Source organism: Orycteropus afer, unplaced genomic scaffold (assembly GCF_000298275.1).
Source record: "Orycteropus afer afer isolate SDZICR_OR568_19922 unplaced genomic scaffold, OryAfe1.0 scaffold00013, whole genome shotgun sequence".
NCBI classification, from domain to species: domain Eukaryota; kingdom Metazoa; phylum Chordata; class Mammalia; order Tubulidentata; family Orycteropodidae; genus Orycteropus; species Orycteropus afer.
In genome coordinates this window covers 5,569,294-5,579,413 of record NW_006921600.1, presented here as the reverse complement: position 1 = coordinate 5,579,413, position 10,120 = coordinate 5,569,294, and positions in this window count along the sequence as shown.

Here is a 10,120-nt window from a genome sequence, read left to right as displayed (position 1 = left end):
TTGAGACTGTGCCTTTTTACTTGTCAATCTTGGAACTTCTCAGCCTCAGCAGCCAGCAGCTGTCTGAGTGAAGAAACGCCTCTAGCTCCAGTGGGCTGGGAGCAGGAGGCAGAGCTGGACCTCAAGGTTGAGGGGCTTTCACTCAGCCCCTAGAGGTCAGCACTTTGAACTTGGACTTAAAGCCTCCAAACTGTAAAAGAATAAACTCGTTTGTTAAGGCCATCCCATTTGTGGTATATTTCTGTCAGAGTGGCACTAGGTAACCAGAACAGAATTTGGTACCGAGAGTGGGGTGCTGCTCTAACAAATACCTAAAATGTGGAAACAGGAGTGGAGTGCATCCTTGACCTGAGACCCTGGCAGAGAGACCCCGGCATACAGCATGACAGACGCCAGGAGCAGAGCAAGAGACCCACATGAGAAATGGCAGGAGCAGAGCCCAGAGACTGGCATGAGAGACGGCAGTAGCAGAGCTGAGAGAACCGGCATGAGACAGTGACAGCCTTACCAGCCCACAGAAGAGAAAGCCCGGTGCCTGTGCAGGTGGCTTACTGGCACAGTGGGTTGCCTTTGGGCATTAACTGGTGAAGAGACCAGCTTGAAATGTAGTAGCAGGTTGGCCAGCCCATGAAGCAAGAAATCTGAGTGCTTTTAGGGCAGGAAGATTTTCAGTGGAGTGGGTTGCCTTTGGCATTAATCGGCATAAGTGAAGAACAAGGAAACGGAAGCAGAGCTGTCTCAGCCTGAAAGGGTAGGATCACGGCCTTTGGGGGTAGAATGATCACAGCCCCCTAGGTTTCAGAGTCAGGCCTTCACCATCTTGGTTCTGGATGTGGGGCTGCTCATTCGTGTGAGCCGGTGGGATGGAGCCACAGCTGCTGCCCAAGAGTGAGGGAGCGGGGTTGCCATGCCCAAGAGGGAGAGGAAAGGGCCCACCAGGCCAAGGGGGTGAGGTCACCACCTAGAGGAACTAGGGGACTGGAGCCACCCAGTGGAGGAGATCTGTACAGATGCCAAGTTGACAAGGGGTGGAATTGTGGTAGTTCAGTTTGTGTGTCAACTTGGCTGGCTCTGGTTGAGTGACTGGGCAGTTGGTGGTAGTTATTCCCCATGATGAGACTGGCAATCAACTCCATGGTGGGATCTACCATAAGCAGCTGAGTAGCTGCCTTTGGGATGTGGTCTGCTTTTTGTATATAAGGAGAAGTCTTGGGAATGGTCTCTAGTTTATGGCACACTTGGACCCTGCATGTAGCCGTGTCATTGTTTAGCAGCCTGCCATGCTCTGACAACCTTGGGACTTAAAATGGACTTAAGTTAATGGCCTGCCATGTGCTTTGGTAACATTGGGACTGTGCCTTTTTATTTGTCAACTTTGGAACTTCTCAGCCTCAGCAGCCTGCAGCTGTCTGAGTGAACAAACGCCTCTAGCTCCAGTGGGCCGGGAGCAGAAGGCAGAGCTGGACCCCAAGGTTGAGGGGCTTTCACCCAGCCCCTAGAGCCTGGCACTTTGAACTTGGACTTAAGGCCCCCAAACTGTAAGAGAATAAACTCGTTTGTTAAGGCCATCCCATTTGTGGTATATTTCTGTCAGAGTGGCACTAGGTAACCAGAACAACTACTAAAGAAGAACAGAGTAGGAGGACTCATACTTCCTAATCTCAAAACCTACTCTACAGCTATGGTATTTAAAACAGCCTGGTACTAGCACAGTGACAGACACGTAGACCAATGGAACAACAGAATGGAGAACCCAGAAGTAAATCCACTAACCCATGGACAGTTGATCTTTGACAAATGGCAAAAACTCATTAATGAGGAAAAGATGGGCTCTTTAATATGTGGTGCTGGCAAAACTGGATATCCATTTGCATAAAAATGAAACAGGACCCATATCTTATACCATATACAAAGATGAAATCAAGCTATGTCAAAGACCTGAACATAAAACCTAAAACCATAAAGACCATTGTGTTAGGCTGGGTTCTGTAGAGAAGCAAAACCAGTAAAACTTATATGTACATATAGAGAAAGAGAAATTTATCTTAGGAAAATGGCTTACATACTTACAGAAGGTGGCAAGTCCCAAGTTCTTGGATCAAACATCAAGCTGGAGGCTTTTCCAGACTCACATAGTTGCAGAGGCTGACAAACTCAAGGTTGGCAGGCAGTATACTGTCTGTTGACTCCAATGAATGATGAATCCAAGATCTCCAGGCCGAATGGTGGATTGTTCGCTCATGGACAGTTGTAGGCAGCACAACAGGATCCCAATCCACAGAAGAGTGTACCTTTTCCCAAGATGTCCATAAATATATTGGAAGCAAGCCACACCCCTAGGGATCTTTCAATGGATTGGCTGCTCAAAACATATACATCTAATCCTATCATGGGAATACCCCACATCACAATTGTTTAAACCACACAGAATTGTGGTCCAGCAAAGTTGACACACAGCTCCAACTATCACAACCATCAAAGAAAAAGCATGGACAAAATTAGGGACCCTAATTCAGGGCATAAATATACTGTCAAATATATCTAAAAACTCCAGAAGACAAAATAGATGACTGCTACCTCCTAAAAATTGGACACTTACGTGCATCAAAAGATTTCACCAAAAAAGTAAAAAGAGAATGAACTCACAGACCGGGAAACATTTTGACAATGACATATTGGACAAGGAGCTAATCTCTAAAATTTATAGAAAACATCAACAATTTAACAACCAAGGACAAATAATCCAATTAAAAAGTGGGCAGGGGACATGAACAGACACTTCACCAAAGAAGATATTCAGATAGCTAACAAACACACATTAAAAAAAAAAAAAAAAACCCACTACTCATCTGTCAGTTTGTCATCCACTTGTCTGTCAGTTTGTCATACTGAGGTGGCTTGTATGTTGCCATGATGCTGGAAGTTATCCCACCAGTATTTCAAATATCAGCAGGGTCACCCATGGTGGACAGGTTTCAGTGCAGATTCCAGACTAAGACCGACTGGCAAGAAGGATAGGGCCATTTGCTTCTGAAAAAACTGGCCACTGAAAACCTTGAGTAGCAGTGACACACCGTCTAGTACTGGAAAACTTTATGAATAGCAGTAAAACATTGTCTGATATAGTGCTGGAACATGAACCCTTCAGATTGGAAGACACTCAAAATACTACTGGGGAAGAGCTGCCTCCTCAAAATAGAGTTGATCTTAATGGTGAGGATAGAGTAAAGCTTTCAGGACCTTCATTTGTTAATGGGGCACGACTCAAAGTGGGAAGAAACAGCTGCAAACATTAATAATCAGATTATGGAATGTATGAAGTATGAATCTAGGAAAATTGCAAGTTGTCAAAAATGAAATGGAACACATAAAGATTGATATTCTAGGTATTAGTGAGCTGAAATGGAGTGGTAATGGCCATTGTGAATCAGACAATCATACGGTCTACTATGTCAGGATTGACAAATTGAAGAGGAATGGTGTTGCATTCATCCTCCAAAAGATCATTTCAAGATCTGCTATAAAGTGCTGCACTGTCAGTGATAGGATAACATCCATATACCTACAAAGAAGACTAGTAAATACTACTAATATTCAAATTTGCACACCAACTGCTAAAGCAAAAGATGAAGAAATTGATTTTTACCAACTTCTGAAATCTGAAGTTGACCAAACATGCAATAAAGATGTATTGATAATTACTGATAATGGGAATGTGAAAATTTCAAATAAAGAGACAGCATTGGTAGTTGGAGAATATGACTGTGGTGATAGAAATGACACCAGAGATTGCATGATAGAAGTTTGCAAGACCAACAATGTATTCATTGCAAGTATCTTTTTCAACAACATAAATGATCACTACACACATGGACCTGCTAGATGGAATACACAAGAATCATATCAACTGTATCTGTGTAAAGAAGTGTTGGAGAAGCTCAATGTCATCAGTCAAATCAAGGCCAGGAGCTAAATGTGGAATAGACCATCAGCTGCCCATATGCAACTTCCAGTTGTAGCTGAAGACAATTAAAACAAGTTCACAAGAGCCCAAATATGGTCTTGAATATATCCCACCTAAATTTATAGACTATCAGAAGAAGAATAGATTTGATGTATTGAACACCAATGACCAAAGAGACCAGGTAAGTTGTGGGATGATATCAAGAACATCATACATGAAGGAAAATAAAGGTCATTAAAAAGACTGGAAAGGAACAAAAGATGAAAATTTATGACAGAAGAGACTTTGAAACTTGCTCTTGAACAGAGAATAGCTAAAGTGAACAGAAGAAATGATGAAATGAAAGAGCTGAAAAGATTTAAAGGCCAGCTCAGGAAAACAAAGCAAAGTATTATAATGAAATGTACAAAGGCTTAGAGTTAGAAAACTGAAAGGGAAGAACATGCTCAGCATTTCTCAAGTTGAAAGAACTGAAGAAAAATTCAAGCTTCAAACTGCAATATTGAAGAATTCTATGGCAAAAATATTGAATGATACAAGAATCAAAAGAAGATGGAAGGAATGCACAGTCACTGTAACAAAAAGAACTGGTCAGTGTTCAACCATTTTAGGAGGTAGCATGTGGTCAAGAACTGATAATACTGAAGGAAGAAGTCCAAGTTGCACTGAAGGAATTGGCTACTGGAATTAAGAGAATACTCACTGAGATGTTTCAACAAATGGATGCTGTGTTAGAGGTTGCTTACTTGTTTATGCCAAGAAATTTGGAAGACAACTACCCAGCCAACTGACTGGAAGAAATCCATATTTGAGCCCATTCCAAAGAAGGCTGATCCCACAGAACGTGGAAATTATAGAACAATATTATTAATATCACATGCAAGTAAAATTTTGCTGAATATAATTCAAAAATGGTTGCAGCAGTATATTGACAAGGAACTGCCAGAAATTCAAGTTCGATTTAGAAGAGGACATGGAATGAGGGATTTCATATCTGATGTCAGATGAATGTTGACTGAAAGCAAAGAATACTAGAAAGATGTTTATCTGTGTTTTATTGACTATGCAAAGGCATCTCAATCATAACAAGTTATGGATAACATTGCAAAGGATGGGAATTCCAGGACACTTCATTGTGTTTGAGGAACCTGTACATAGACCAAGAAGCTGTCATTCAAATAGATCAAGGAGATACCAAATGGTTTAAAATCAGGAAGGGTGTCTGTTAGGGTTGTATCCTTTTACCACATTTATTCAATCTGTATGCTGAACAAATAATCCAAGAAGCTGCTATATGGAAAAAAAAAAAAAAAATGCAGCATCAGGATTGGAAGAAAGCTCACTAAAAATCTGCAACATGCAGATGACACAACCTTGCTTCCTGAAAGTGAAGACGTGAAGCACTGTCTGATAAAAACCAAACACTACAGTTTTCAGTATGCATTATACTTAAACATAAAGAAAACTAAAATCTTCGCAACTGGAACCATAGGCAGCATCATGATAAATGGGTAAAGATTGAAGTTGTTGAAGATTTCATTTTACTTGGATGCATAATCAACACCCATGGAAGCAGCAGTCAAGAATGAGATGTCATACTGTACTTGGCAACACTGCTGCAAAAGACCTCTTTAAGCAGCAAAGATGTGTTAAGCAGCAAAGATGTGACTTTGAAGACTAAGGCTTGCCTAACTCAAGCTGTGGTATTTTCAATTGCCTCATATGCATGTGAAAGCTGGACAATGAATAAGGAAGACTGAAGAAGAGTTGATGTCTTTGAATTGTGTTGGTGAAGAATACTTAAAATACCATGAAGTGCCAGAAGAATGAACAAATAGGTCCTGGAAGAAGTGCAGCCAGAATGCTCCTTGGAAGTGAGAATGGCCATATTGTCAGAAGGGACGAGTTCCTGAAGAAGGATATCATGCCCGGTGAAGTAGAGGGTCAGTGAAACAGAACACTTTCAACGAGATGGATTGGTGCAATGGCTGCAACGATGGGCTCAAGCACAGTGTGGTGTAGTAGATTACATAGTATGGCTTTTCTGGCCACAGTCTTTGTAATTCTTACTTTGCTGTGAGCCACTGGGTTGCTGATTGTTAAAGTTATCCACCTGGTGTATTTCTGTTGAAGCAGCTTGACCCAATCTTCTGGGAAGTTTGGTCTCTCTCAGGTGTGTAGAATTCTGATGTTGGGATTGGTTAGTTTTGCCACGCTGCTAGGCTCAAAATGAGCCCTCCCACAGGCAGAAGGAGATGCTCTGGTGGCATAGTGCCTAAGGCATTTGACTGCTAACCAGAAAGCTGGTGGTTCAAACCACTAGCCGCTTCTCAAAAGAAAGATTGGGCAACCTACTTCCATAGAGATACCACCTCGGAAACTCAAGGAGGGGTTGCTATGAGTCAGAAATGACTTGATGACAGTGAGTGAGAGGCAGAAAGAGTCTCTTTGACTGCCGGCTGAGAGAGACATGCTGCTGAAAGAGATGTGCTGCTGAGAGAGAGATGTAAGAGAAACATGCTGCTGAGAGAGAGACATTACAGAGATGCACTGCTGAGAGAAAGATGTGCTACTGAGAGGCTGAGAGATGGCTAGCTGCTGAGAGAGACACCGGCTGAGAGAGACTGAATGCATTCCTGAACTTGAATTGTAGGCTGCTGCCTCCCTAATAAACCCCATAATGTGTGAGTTCTGTGTAGCCACTGCAGTGAATTATTGAACCCAGCAGAGAGATAGTGAGTGCCACAGCAGAAATGGTAGGTGACAAGGTTAATAAGAGGGCTGGAGGGTGGTGGCATGTCTGGCCTCATAAGAACAGGCTATAGGCTGCTGATGGTGATTCCGTCTTCCTCTTGTGGAGTTAGAGGAGGTCAGAAGTGCCATCTCCCTGCCCCGTTAGCACATAGTAAGGATTGTGAGGATGGTGCAGGACCAGGCAGTGTTTTGTTCTCTTGTACATAGGGTTGCTATGAGTCAATACTGACTCAATGGCACCTGACAACATCAATAAGAGCAAGCATGAAGAAATGTGATCAATCATTAGTCATTAAAGAGATGCAAATCAAACAGCACTAATAGCAAATTAAAAAAACAAACAAACAAACAAAAAAACCCAGAAAACAAAAAATGCTGGAGAGGGTGTAGAGACTAGAACTCTCATATACTACAGGTGGCACTGTAAAATGGTCCAACCACTGAGGAAAGCAGTATGGCATTCCTTTAAAAAAAAATTAGAAACAGAAATACCATATGATCCAGCAGTCTCACCACTAAATATACATCCTAGAGAAATAACAGCCATGACATGAACAGATATATATGCATACCCATGTTCATTGCAGCACTAGTAACAATAGCAAAAAGAACATGAAATGCCCCTCAACAGAGGAATGGATCAAGAAATTATGGTACATAGATACATACAAGGTTAAAGAAAAATGATGAATCTGCGAAACATCTCATAACAAGGATGAACTTAGAATCCATTATATTGAGTGAAGTTAGTCAATCACAAAAGGACAAATATTGTATGGGACCACTATTATAAAAAGTCAAGTAAAGAGTTTCACAAAAAATGAAATACTTTTTAATGGTTATAAGGTGTGGGTGGAGAATGCAGGTAAACCACTAACTAAAGGGTTGTTGTTGTTGTTAAAATAAAAAAAAAAGAAAATGCATCTCCATGTCCCATCAGTAAGTCCATATTGACATATAAGGGGTATGTTGGGGACAGGAAAGAGAAATTCAGAGCTAACGAGACTGTAGAAAAGGGTGACAATATTCCAAGCTGGAAATGATTAAAATACCATAATGTGTATAACATAACATCCATAAAATTTGGAAACAGATAATGGTGATTGTTGCCCAACATGATGAACACAATTAAAGTCATTGAATTGTACTTGTGAAAAATGTTGAATTGGAAAATGTTTTGTTACATATATATTTACCACATGTTATGTATTGAATTGTGTTCTCCCAAGAATAGATTTATAGCCTTAGAAACCCTATGAGGCAGTTCTACTCTGATGTATAGGGTTGCTACGAGTTGGAATTAACTCAATGGCACTGGGTTTTTGTTGTTGTTTGTTTGTTTAATAGCCAGTATTAGGAGAAATTTTGAAACCAGAAATTGAAGATTATATTCTTGGTGCTTACAAGATCTACCTAAAAATTCCACCTGGAGAATCTGGAGAAAAGAGTTAACAAAGTACCCCTTGAAGACTCAAATTTACAAATAGTTAATTATAGCTCTTAGTCTATTCAGTGTGTAGATGTGCTTGAAAAAAAAAAAAAAAAAAGTTGCCTGGAAGTCGATTTTGTCTTATGGTGACCCTATGAGTTGCAGAGTAGAGCCCTGCTTTCCACTTGGTTATTTTTCAGGTGCTCACTCACTGCCGTTGAGTTGGATCCAACTCATAGCGACCTCTCCTTGGGTTTCCGAGATGGTGTCATTACAGAAGTAGATCACTCAATCATCCTTCCGAGGAGTGGCTGGTGGGTTTGAACAGCCAGCCTTCTGGATAGCAGTCAAATACCTTAGGCACTACACCATCAGAGCATACAATAATTACTACCAATAAATGGGATAGGGTAGATGATGCTGAACATCAGAGCTTCTGCTCTCTGTGAGCATAAATCAAGATAGTATGTTGCTAAAAAACAGCTGCCTGGGTAAGATGGAAAGCTGATTGCAACCACCTGCTCAGTAGTTTACTATGGCTGAAAATCAGTCTAGGAAAACAAGAAATCTCTGATTAGTTAACTAACGATTAATAGAGAAGCATTCTTTTCAACGCTGATAATTAATTTATCTTCTCACTTAGGTGAGCTCCGGTGGCATAATGCCTAAGACATTTGACTACTAACCAGAAGGCTGGGTTCAAACCCACATCCACTTCTTGGAAGGAAGACTGGGGTAATCTACTTCTGCAGGGATACCACCTTGGAAATGGAAGGAGGGGTTGCTATAAGTCGGAACCGATTAGATGGCAGTGAGTTTGTTTTTTGTTTTTTTTTTGTCACTCTGGGAAAAACAGGGCTTCAATCCGGTTCATTCTGGTTCAGTCCACTGCTGCAAATTTGCATTTCCACCCAGATACACTGAATTAGAACCTACATTTTGGCAAGGTCTTACGCATACCTAAAAGACTCTAGTGGCGTAGTGGGTAGGACATTTCGCTGCTAACCAGAAGGTTGGTGGTTCCAACCCACCAGCTACTACTCGGGAATAAGGTGAAGCAATCAATTTCCATAAAGATTTACAGTCTTGGAAACCCAATGGAGGTCACTATGAGTTGGAATCAACTCAATGGCAGTGAGTTTGGTTGGTTTTAGAGTATGTATACATAAGAATCACTTGGGGATCTGGAAGAGTCACCTGGGGACCTGCAAGAATTACCTGAGGGTCTCTAAGAATCTTGTTAAAACATAGATTCTGATTCAGTATATCTCAGGAAGAAATGCAAATTCTCAGGAAGGGGTCGAAGAGGAATGCACCAGTTCAAAGTGCTGGTTTCACAGATATTACAAATATCTTCCCTCCCTGTCTCTGATTTTGTTAATGGTGCTTTGATTTAATCTTTAAAAGTAAATCATATCCTACCTTTAAGTTTTATAAGTAAGAAATCACTTGATATATATTTCACATAGACCTGGACACATCAAGAAGCCACGACCATTTGTTTTATAAAATAGTGAGACCTCTTCCTGCTCCTGGTAAGATGTCCTGTTAAAAGTTAATAATTACTGTTCAATAAGATGACTACATTTTCATTTGTTTATTTCAGGGAAGGTAAGAGTCCTCACCAGCAGTAATTTTTTTTTTTTTTTATAAGACCTTATTTTAACACTGAGTTGCCTCTTGATTTCATTAAGGGTAAAAATATGTCAGCAAGTATTCTCTGCTATTTTTCCAAGGTATGGGCCTAGGGAAAATCAAATGGCTTTTTTACCACTAAATTCTATTCCCCAAATTGAAAGCAAAGTTTCAGATTCTCAAGTAATCAAATATTATGGGTTAAGGGAAGGACAACTCACATTGTTTGAAGTATAAAGTATTCTTAGTTTGCTGCTATCTTAATCTGAACTGTTACCTTCCAGTACCAAGTGAAGTATGGTGCAGTGTTTAAGGCTGGGTAAAAGTGATTCTGAATT